Raw genomic sequence first — 10,000 nt, 5'->3', positions numbered from 1 at the left:
TGCATAGTTGGCCGGCCGTGGTGGAGCGAGGGGAAGCGGAGCTGCAGCGTGCGGGGTTAAAGGTCAGCTGTGGCCACAGAGGCCCCATTCAGCCAGCTGACGGGAGCCGTCCGACACCACGCGGGGGAGGGGGTGAGGGGGGAGGTCGGGGGGCCGAGCGCTTCCGCCAACACACAACACTGGCCATATTTATGACTGGGCCACTTTGATATTTTAATAGTCACGCTTGTCTGCACATTTTTGCGAGCCTCGCTCTCCGTGACTGGGCTACAGTGTGGCGAAGCAAGCGGTCCAGGGGGAATGGATCGGTTGAGGGAAAGAGAGAGGCAGACAGAGAGAGAGAAAGAAAGGGAGAGAGAGAAAGAGGAGGAGATTGAGAGGACATTGATGGATGGATGGATGGATGGATATAGGGAGAACGTGAGGGAGATGGAGACGGAGAAAGAAGGTGTAAAGAAGGGGGGATAATGGCTAGAGAGAGATGGCCAGAGAAAGAGAGAGATTGGAGAGAGTGAATGTGATGATGATGAGGAGGAGGATGGCTGGAAAGATACAGACTGGGGGAAAGGATAGGCTGATGGATAGAAAGAGATGGAGGGATGTGGAGAAGAACTGGAAAGAGAAACAAAGGGAATGGGTGGATGGATAGTTGAAGGAAGAGGGGGAGAGATCTGGGTGTGGAGGATGTCTGGAAGACAAACTGAGAGGAACAAAGGGAATGGACTTAGAGGGGGAGGGAGGAAGGGGATAGTGGAGAAGATGTGGAGAAGAACTGGAAATGATGTGGAGAAGATGTGGAAAGGCAAACAAAAGGAAAGGATGGATAGATGGAGATGGAGAGAGAGAGAGGGGATGAGGAGGAGGTCTGGAAAGACCCAAACAGAGGGAAAGAATAGATGATTGGATGGAAAGAAATGGAGGGAGAGGGGATGTGGAGGATGTCTGGAAAGACACAAACGGAGGGAAAGAAAGGATGGATGGAGAGAGAAGGATAGGGAGGGAGGGAGGGAGGGTATCGAGGGATGTGGAGAAGAAAGAGAAAACAAAGGGAATGGATGGATAGATAGATGGATGTGGTGGAGAGGATGGTGGGACGTGATCTGGAACGGCACAAACAGACTGGTGATGGACTGGACTGGGGGAGAAGAGGAGGCAGACGAGGCAGATGAAGAATGTGCTGTGGCTGCCCTGCTCTGCTATAGGGCTCTCTGTCTCTCTCTCTGGCCATCAAGACAAGTGGCTCTCCCGGGTCAGCCGCCAGAGCCAGGCGGAAAAAAGAGGGAGACAATCGATCATTGAAGCCAGTGGAAGACCCCACACAAGGGCATACACCCACTCGCATGCATACAAAACACAGACACACACACACGCACGCATGCACGCACACACGCGCACACACACACAGACACACACAGACACACACAGACACACACAGACACACACAGACACACACAGACACACACAGACACACACAGACACACACAGACACACACAGACACACACAGACACACACAGACACACACAGAGATACACACACACTATACACACAAACTAAGATGGCTCGCATCAGTTACGTGAGCAAGACCCAATGCATGCACTTCTGTCACACAGCAAAAACAAATCCTTGACATACTTAAGTCTTTATATACATTTACTCATTTTTACATCTTGCGGAAGGTGCTAGAATGTCATGAAGAAATCCAGAGGTGTAAATGCAAAGCAGCACTGGAAGGCTGTGCTTGTGATAAAACAAGACTGCATATCTATAACCTATAGCTTTATGTCAATACCTCTGAGTAACTTATGGGTTTCAGGTGTTTGGAGAGAGGCATACTGAATAAAATGTGACGGAACAGACTGCACTTTGCTGTGTCGCCATATTTTACTTGAATATATTTGCCTTTTTATAGATACCCTTTCTCCTCTCTTTCACTCTCTCTCTCTCTCTCTCTCTCTCTCTCTCTCTCTCTCTCTCTCTCTCTCTCTCTCTCTCTCTCTCTCTCTCTCTCTCTCTCTCTCTCTCTCACACACACACACACACACACACACATACTTATTCATACACACACCCTGCCTGTTTTAATCTTGGTCAGTAGAGCAAAGAGGAAGCGGGATTGGTTTTTATGGAGACAGAGTGAGCAGCAGTCTCCCTCCCGTCCGTCGTCTTCTGGACTGACAATGTAACTTACTGCGCTGCCAAAAATATGCAACATTTTGGAATCGATTTGTTGTACATGTAATCAGGTCCATTGTTCAGGCTGGTGTCTGTGGGGCTCTTTGTGAATATGTGTTTGTGTGTGTATGACGGAGAGAGAGTGAGAGAGAGGGGAAAAATGTGTGTGTTTGTGTGTGTGTGTGCGCGCACAGTGTTGCTATGGACCATGTGTCGCTCTCTTGTGACAGCGCTGAAAGGAAGCCTAGTCCTATTTATATTGTTGCATTTGCTTACTGTGTGTGTGGTTCCCGGAGTATTCCTGTGTGTGTGTGTGTGTGTGTGTGTGTGTGTGTGTGCGTGTGTGTGTGTGTGTGTGTGTGTGTGTGTGTGTGTGTGTGTGTGTGTGTGTGTGTGTGTGTGTGTGTGTGTGTGTGTGTGTGTGTGTGTGTGTGTGTGTGTGTGTGTGTGTGAGAGAGAGAGAGCGAACACACAAGTGTTTTGTGTGTGTGTATGCCTGACTTTGTGGCTTTGTGTGTGTGTGTGTGTGTGTGTGGAGGCTTACATTTTTGTCTGTGTGAGTCAGTGTGTTTCCCTGTGTGTGCGTGCGTACTTGCAGACACCTAATTGCGTGTGTGTCCTTGGTTGCAGCCCTGTGCGTTTGGTGGAGGAAGAGGAGAGGAGAGGACAGAAGATGAATGGGGGAGTTAGGGAAGGAGAGAGAGGCAGAGAGAGAGACGGACATAGAGAGAAAGAGAAAGAGAGACGGACAGAGAGTGCGAGGCAGAGAGAAATGAGGGAGGAGGGGTGGGCCCTTAACACAGCCTTGCATCCTTACACAGCCTCCTCATTGTTTAGCTGGAGTGCCCAGGCCTTGGCTTTGCCTGCCCAAAGCATTCAGCGCTAGACAACTGTTTGGGCCGCCCGCGCTGCCAAGGCACCGAGGGGCTGGCTGAGTCTCCGAGCTCCCAGAGCCATCTGAAAGACTGGGAACGGCTCGCTCGCTGTTTGCATTAATATGGGCCTGGTGTTGGTGGTGGTGTTGGTGAAGTTGTGGGAGGTGTAGGTGGCCAGGGCCGCTGACAGCTTTTGCCGGGCCCAGGACAAAGTCATCTGAAGGGGCCCTCCATACAATACATACAATATATTGGAAACCCAATTTTGGGCCCCCCTCTCTCTCTGGGCCTGGGACAACTGACCTCTTTGTTGGCTTGGTGGTGGTGGAGATGGGGGGTGGATGGGGTTTAGGTGTGAAAAGTCATGACAGCCAAAATATATTCTTCTATTTTATGGGGGGGGGGTTTGGCTTGTGTTATGCCGCCTATGACAACTGTGTGCGGCGAAAAATGTGCTTCTTCAATGCAATTTAGATTCCAAAGGCTTAGTGTCAAGTCTCTCTCTCTCTCTCTCTCTCTCTCTCTCTCTCTCTCTCTCTCTCTCTCTCTCTCTCTCTCTCTCTCTCTCTCTCTCTCTCTCTCTCTCTCTCTCTCTCTCTCTCTCTCTCTCTCTCTCTCTCTCTCTCCTCCCTACTCAACCTTGGTCATTTCATTACCTCAGGGGATGCCGAGGATTTTTTTCTTCACCTGCCAATAATGGTTTCCTCCCTCCGTCACACACATTTCCCCCCAATTACGGCGTGTCACCCTTCACCCCTACCCCTCCCCCTCTCTCTCCCTCCCCATCTCTCCATTCATTATGTTCCCTTCATCGCTCTGCTGCCACAGTAACTCTCTCTCTCTTTCTGACTCTTTCTCTCTCTTTTCTCCCTCCCTTCCTCGATTTCTTTTTGCCATTCAGGAATAGCCACAATATCTGTACCTATTTTTTGTTTTATTTTTTTTAACTCCCTGTGTCTCCTAACTCTCTCTCTCTCTCTCTCTCTCTCTCTCTCTCTCTCTCTCTCTCTCTCTCTCTCTCTCTCTCTCTCTCTCTCTCTCTCTCTCTCAGATGCTATTCATTCCCCACCATGCAAGGTCTTTCACCCAACTGACTGCCACTCAGAAATAGCCCTCTCTGTCTTTTCTTTCTCTCTGTTTCTATCCAATAGTTGTCTCCCGCTTTTCCCCTTGTCATTTTCTATCCAATATTTCTCTCCGTTTCTTTCTCTCTATCCTCTCTCCATCCTTTTTTGTTATTCCTTCAATAGTTGCTATCGCCCCCCCAAAAAACCCACCCCCTCTGCCTGCCCATCTACCTTGCTTACCCCTCCCAGGGTGCGTCCTGCCTGGGTAGCCAGTGGGCCCTCTCCTCCCGGCCTCCCCTCTGTGTCTGCTGATGCGTGCGTGGTGGTCCAGCCGTGGGTGTTGGTGCTTTTGTGTGGGGAGATTAATATTTTATGAGGGCCTTGATGAGGGGTGCTCACGGCTTTGGGCAAACAGTCCCAGCTGAGATCCCCCTGCGCTCCCAGCACGCCTGTTCATCACAAAACCCGCATGGGAGTCGCTCTCCCCCTCTTCTCTCTCTCTCTCTTTCTCTCTCCCTCGTTCTCTCTCCCCCTTTCTCTCCCTCTGTCCTTTCTCTATTTTGGACCCCTCTCTCATCCCCCCTCTCTCTCCCTAACTCCACGCCCTCCCCTAACTAAAGCACAATAGCCTGTCATCATTTTTCCTGGCGTGTCAAGTCAAGAAGCCTCTCCCTCCCTATAGCTTTTGTGTGGCGCTGGGATTTTGAATTTCAGTTAAACTCCTTTGTCGCTGTCTCCTCCAGGCCGCCACCACCAGACTATTAAAATGTTGTGGTGAGCTGCAACGTCTGTCGCATTGTTTTTCCTGCTAAGCCCGTAAATGAGAGTCTCAAGTCACTGAGAACTCGCGCTTGTCATATTTTCGTGTCGCTTTAATTACTGACAGCTCGGCGCATCTTGAGAGGATTGTCTGCCGTGATTAAAATGTTGATCTTGAACACGCGGTCATTCCTTTCGGGGGAGTTGTGGGGAGGGGTTCGTGGACTTCTGGGACTCGCTTTTCTGTTTTAATCGCCATTGTTAAAACCAAAAGTATCTATGTCAACCCTCCGGTTTAGCGGAGGCAGCCAGTGCCAATATCCATCTGTCACTCCAGCTGCGGTGCTGGAAGCGGCGGTGTGCGGTGGTGTGGCTCGCTCTTGGTTGCTGGGTACGCGGACGTAAACACCCTAAACTGGGCGGAGAATATTGTTTTCATTACTGAACTTTAAGTTCTCGCCCATACGCGAGGACATTAAATATTAAGTACCACCTACAGTACCCACCCCGCCTGTTGGTTAGAGAGCGCCTTCATTGAAAACTCTGTTTTGGGAGGGATGCGTAAAAACGCTCCGCCTATTCCCAACAGTGCTCGCTCTCTTGCCGCTACCTCTAATCTCCGCCGTTTGCGAACAATGTAGCGCGCACATAATGGGATTTATAGACTGTGTTGGCTAGGGTCGGGTGTCAGGTTTTTAGATTTCTCCGCTTTGCGCTGGTGTTGTTTTTGGATTGCGCTCTAGCACTGTTTTGGATGAGACTCCAGGGAATGAACGGGTGTGAATGAAGTAAGTGCATTGTGTTTTGTTGCATGTGAACTTTGATTAGCCTCTCCTGTTGTGATCATAATGCCTTTACTGTCAGCGCAGCCTTGCTCGGTTTGGATGTTACAAACGCGGTGACACGAGGTAAATAGTTGAAACAAAGCACTAGCCTACGTTATAACAAAATCTCGCATTCTTACAGACATGTCTTTTTTACGCTTGTCCTTAAACATTTTTTTTTCTGTACAGACAAATAATACCTACAGGAGAGTGGGTGTTTTTGCTATTAGTTTTGTGGAAAAGTAGTGATGATTTATCCCTCCACGGCCACGTATAGCCTAATGATTTTAATTAGGGGCAACTCATGCATGGTTATTTTCGTCCGCCAGGCTTATGGTAATTATGGCACCTCTCTGGGTGCTGGGTACAGTTGCTCTCTAGGTGCACTGGGTGACAGTTGCTAACTGCTGTCAGGGTCTGGTAGGCTCATAGCCTGTCCTGCCTGTCCTTATGCTTTCATATATTCCCTGAAGCCGGCTCGTTGAAGCCTGCACAGGAGTGGGGGCTTAGCAGAGATTGCATTGATTTCAACTCTCTGTCCCTTCCCTTCTCTCGCTCTCTCTCGCTCTCTCTCTCTCTCTCTCTCTCTCTCTCTCTCTCTCTCTCGCCTACACAGCTCTGGGTGAGAGCTTCCTGAGTCCAATACAAGAGGGGGCTTTAGCTGCCTGCACGCCACACAACATGAAAGAAAGCATGAAAAGGGAAATGGCATCTCAGCCAGATTCAAGTGTCATCCAGCACCACTTCAGAGTTGCAAACATTGAGGCCCTCCCAAAACACTGTTTTTATTTATTTATTTTCCCCTCTCTCTAACCCTCTCTCTCCTCCCCACTCAATGTCCCCTCAATGGGGCTGTATCAAAACTCACCCCGGCGCGGTGCCCATTTGCATATCTCATATGTGACAAAAATTGTCTCTGACGAGTTAAAATGAGAGCATGGTTCAGCAGCACTTTAGTTGAATACGTGTTGATTGCCATTGGCTTTCAAGGCAGATTTTGATGATGCTTTTCAGTGTGCAAAAAAGAAAACAGTTTTTCAACTGAACTGAAATGAAATGAGATGTGTTCCTCCACATGTTTGGCCCATGTGTGGGGTGTGTGTTTGTGTGTGTCGTGTGTTTGTGTGCGCGCGCTGACAGACCAACACTGTTGCAGCAGGCATCTAATAATGGCTCACATTGTGTATGCAGCTGTTTTGTCAACCTGCAAGATTGGACAGTTTTTTATTTTCGGCATCTCCTACATTCATTAAATGAAATCCTCCATGCCTTTTCCCGCTGCTTATTGTCCCTGGCTGTCTCCTCCACTCTCGCACAGTATGACAGCTAGCCGGAGCGAGACTCCTCTCTCTCTCTCTCTCTCTCTCTCTCTCTCTCTCTCTCTCTCTCTCTCTCCCTCTCCCTCTCTCTCTCTCTCTCTCCCTCTCTCTCTCTCTCTCTCTCTCTCTCTCTCTCTCTCTCTCCTTTCTTCCCTTCATCCCCCCCTGTCCCTCTCTGTATCTCTCTTTCCCTTCCTCCCTGAGCTGGAACGCAGGAGTGGAAATCTGAACATCTCCTCTCGTCTTCTTCCTCTTGGCGTTTGTTTCCCCCCCTCTCTCCCTCCCTCCCTACTCCCTTTCCTGTTCTATTGTCTTTTTCACTCCCCTCCAACCCTCTGTTTTTCCTCTCCCCTCTCCTCCCCACCTCTCCTTCCCCCCCACCTCTCCTCCTCTCCCCTCCTCCTCCCCTCCCAGGAGCTTTGCTTATGTTCACCTTGCGGCCCACTCATGGATGTGTGATATCCACCATCTGTGCGCGCGTTGGGGCCTTATTGGCCAGGCCTGGTGGCTGGTGGCTGGTGGTGCTCGATTATGAAGTGGGGCGCCACCACAACAAGTCAGGCCTTTTGTCATTTTGCTGTCGCCGCCACCGCCCGCCCGCCTGCCTGCCTGCCGCTGCTGCTGTTGTCGTCTCAATCTGAGGATATTCTCCCCCACCCTTTCCCAAAAAATTCGGCTTAATTTGCATTCCCTTTCGTCTGATTTTCCATTTTCCACACCCTCTTCATGCCCTCTTTTTCACCAGCCCCTCCACTCCTCTCTCCTTCTCTCCTCTCCTCTCTCCTCCTCCTACTCATTGCCACTCCTCTCCTCTCTGATGTCTGTCTCTTCCCTCTCCTCTTCCTCCTCTCCTCCCCTCCTCCTCCTCCTCCTTTCTTCCTCCTTATTGCCACTCCTCTCGTCTCTTATGTCTGTGTCTCTCCCCTCTCCTCATTTCCTCGTCCTTCCTCCTCCTCCTCTCCCCCATCAAAGCTCTGCTTGTCTGGGTAGGCGGCACGCGTGGAAAGCTCTGTGCTTGTCTGGGTAGGCGGCACGCCTGGTAAGCTCTTGGTAGCTCTGCTTGTCTGGGTAGGCACGCCTGGTAAACAGCCTGGTAGGTGAGGGGTGGGAGGGTTGAGGAGGAGAGAAGAGGGGGAGTAGAGTGGTAGAGGAGAGGATAGGGAGAGAACAGGGGGATGGAAAGAGATGGGGTAGAGGAGAAGAGGGCTGGCTGGGTGATTTTGGTGGACACGAGAGGAGGAAAGGAGAGAGGGATGGCAAGAAAGGGGTAGAATGGAGAGGGAGAGCAGCAGAGTGAAGGGGTGGGCTGAGAGGGTAGAGGAGTGTAGGAGAGGTCGGAGGAGAGGAGAGAGGGATGGGAGGGGAGGTGTAGAGAGGAGAAGGGGTTCAGTGGAGGAATGGAGAGGGTGCTGTGTGATTTTAGGTGGAGATTGTGTCAGAGGAGTGGAGGAGAAAAGGAATGGTAGAGTGGAGGGGAGGCTGAGAAGATGGATAGAGAGGATGAGAGGGGGAGAGGTAGAGGAGTAGAGGAGGAGAGTGGTTGGGTGGAGATCGATAGAGGAGGAGAGGAGAGAGTGATGAGAGGAGAGGGGGAGGAGTAGGCAGGGGTTGGATGGAGATGGATAGAGGAGGAGAGGAGAGAGTGATGAGAGGAGCAGGGTAGAGGAGTAGAGTAGAGGGGTTAGAAATGGATAGAGGAGAGAGTGATGAGAGGAGAGGTAGAGGAGGAGAGGAGGTGGAGATGGATAGAGGAGAGAGTGATGAGAGGAGCAGGGTAGAGGAGAAGAGGAGGTGGAGATGGATAGAGGAGAGAGTGATGAGGAGAGGTGGAGCAGTAGAAGAGTAGAGTAGAGTAGAGTAGGGGGGGGGTGTCGTTGCTTGGTGGTTTGTGTTTGGCAGGGCCGGGCCCTAGTTGGTGCTCATTAACAACTTGAGAAACCGCAGACAGAGATCCAGCTGTTTGAGGGCTGCGATTTCACTGCTGTTACGCCCGGCAATAAAGGCACTGGGCGACCGCGTCGACATGCTTTCTCTCTTGTCTGGCTGTTTGTTGTTTTTCCCCTCTTTTTTGTTGTGGGTGTTTGTATGTGTGTTTTCCTGGTAAAATAAAACGCATGAACTTGTACGCACGCATGCACACATGTACACATGCACAAACTTGCTCTCGTGCGTGCACACCCACAAACATACACACATATGTGCACGGGCACACACACACACACACACACACACACACACACACACACACACACACACACACACACACACACACACACACACACACACACACACACACACACACACACTGCTTCCCTCTTCACTATTTATAGCTGAGAGATTTGTTTATCTCTCTCCCATCAAATAATCATCCGGGCGATGGCATGCACATCTGCTTGTTAAGAATCTGATTAAATGTATGCGCGCGTGTCTGTATGGGATGTGAGAGGTGCGAGTGTGTGTTTCTGTGATGGTGTCAGAACTGTGTCTGTGTGTGTGTGAGTGTGTGTATATGTGGGACTGTGATTGAACTGTATGGAGTAGGTGTGAAGTGTGAGTGTGTGTGTGTGCGCGTGCGCATGAATTCTGTGTGTGTGTGTGTGTGTGTATGAATAGTGTATGTGGCGAGGGTTGCGGGTCTCGGTGGCTGGCGGGTGGGTGTGAAATTGTGCGGCGTGTGTGTGATATCTGGTTATGCTAATGAGGGCGTTTATGGCAGAGCGAGCGCGTGGTGAGTTGTGACTGAGGGCACGCGCCCACAGCAGCTCACCCCTCTCTCTCACCCACCCCCCGCTCACCCTCCACCCCCCTCCACTCACCACTCAGGGAAGACTGTAAAACATGTGGACCAGGCCAGGACACACACACACACACACACACACACACACACACACACACACACACACACACACACACACACACACACACACACACACACACACACACACACACACACACACACACACACACACATCAAAGATGAGAT

General features: G+C 50.7%; 1 protein-coding gene across 5 annotated transcripts in view; it reads left to right on the top strand.

Annotated features, from left to right (window-relative positions):
* The window catches only part of plxnb3 (plexin B3), a 151,173-nt gene that overhangs the window by 16,982 nt on the left and 124,191 nt on the right, over nt 1–10,000 (top strand). Inside the window, exon 1 of one of the 5 annotated variants that reach the window (XM_063208732.1) lies at nt 5,283–5,662. The exons of the other annotated variants lie outside the window; for them this stretch is intronic. The gene's annotated coding sequence lies outside the window, so the exon portion shown is untranslated. Of the gene's footprint in view, nt 1–5,282; nt 5,663–10,000 lie in introns of those variants that run through there. 5 annotated transcript variants of the gene reach the window in all.

The sequence above is a fragment of the Engraulis encrasicolus genome, chromosome 10, assembly GCF_034702125.1.
Source record: "Engraulis encrasicolus isolate BLACKSEA-1 chromosome 10, IST_EnEncr_1.0, whole genome shotgun sequence".
Lineage (NCBI taxonomy): Eukaryota > Metazoa > Chordata > Actinopteri > Clupeiformes > Engraulidae > Engraulis > Engraulis encrasicolus.
The sequence above is the reverse complement of the archived record's forward strand: the minus strand, read 5'-3'. Positions and strand labels throughout refer to the sequence as shown.